Raw genomic sequence first — 1,456 nt, forward strand, 5'->3', positions numbered from 1 at the left:
GTATATGGAATATAATTAGTTTTTAGTCTCCAGGAAGATTTATTTAAAGTTCAAGAAATAAGCAGGAGCTCTCAGTGGAAGGCTCAAGGCTGTCACATTTGACAAATCTTTAATTCTTATTAAGGAACAGAGAGCAGTCTTTTTATTATCTCTCGTGAAGAAATGTAGTACATTGGAGGAAAAGCTTTGAGAAACAACAAAAAATGCCCTTAATTATAATTGTATAATTATGTGCATAGCCTGAGCACATACATGTGTGTATACAGTGGCATACCAGCCCATCTGCCATGGGTGATAGGTTCCTACTATGTCACCAGCAGCCAGAGGAATCCTAATAAAACACAATCAGCTCATGGTAATTTCCAGTGACTTCTCCTCTCACTGACAGTAAGAGCCAAAGCCCTTGCTGCATCCCACAAGGCCCTAAGTGATGTGCAACTGCCTCTCTAATGTCTCTGACCCACCACTTAGCAGACACTCGTCCCCACAGATATCAGGCCCTGCTTCCAAGGTAGGACTTGGTCCTTGCTCAGCTATCCACCTGGGGTGCTCTCTCCCTGCTTGTTTACATAACTCACTCTCTCACTGTTGAGCCTTTATACAAAAGTCATCTTCCCAATGATGTCTTCTCTAGTCATTCCACAGACCCCTCCAGATCTCCCCCTTCCATGCAAGTCTTCCACGTTTCAAGTTTTTCTCTTAGCACTCACCACAATCTAATGCATTTTGTATTTTCAAGGAACCTCTACAAGGTCAGGGATATTTTCTTAATATTCTTCACTGCTATCTCCCCAGCACCAGACACATAGTAGGCACTCAATAATTATCTGTCCAATGAATGAATGCTTTCTCCATGTTTGGGACTGTGCTGAGTCCCTTACAGGGAATATTTCACCTAATCTTTCTACAATCATAAGAAGTTGGAATCACAGGAGAAATTATATGAACTGACGACTGATTTATTAGGATCACTCTGGCTGTTGGTGACAAGTTGGGAAGCTAGTTTAATAATCCACGACAAAGAGCCTGGGGTTTTAGAGCAGGGTGGCTATAGTAGAGATGGTTAAGAAGTGGTCAGATGTTCAGTAAAAACTCTTGGTAAATGAGGAAACTGAACTAGAGAAGTTAGATGCCCTGTTCAAGGTTACCTGGCTATTGAATGACAGATGCCAGGTTTAGATGAGACACACTGTCTCTTGTCTATTGGTCTCTGCCTGTTGCTTATATCACAGACTTCGGAAGACAGTAAGGCTTTGGAGTGACTCCTGCCTGTAGCAAACTATTCAATTTAACACTTGGTTCTCAACAAAATATGGTTAATATCTACATGGTCAGAATTTTTTTTGAGGTCGAAATAAGATATATGAAGTATCTGTCACACAGTCAGGCAGTAGTTGCTTAACAAAATGTAGCTACCCAGGCATCAACTACTTTGTGTAGATACAACCTAAGAGTT

This window comes from Propithecus coquereli, unplaced genomic scaffold (assembly GCF_000956105.1).
Source record: "Propithecus coquereli isolate 6110/MARCELLA unplaced genomic scaffold, Pcoq_1.0 Scaffold415, whole genome shotgun sequence".
Lineage (NCBI taxonomy): Eukaryota > Metazoa > Chordata > Mammalia > Primates > Indriidae > Propithecus > Propithecus coquereli.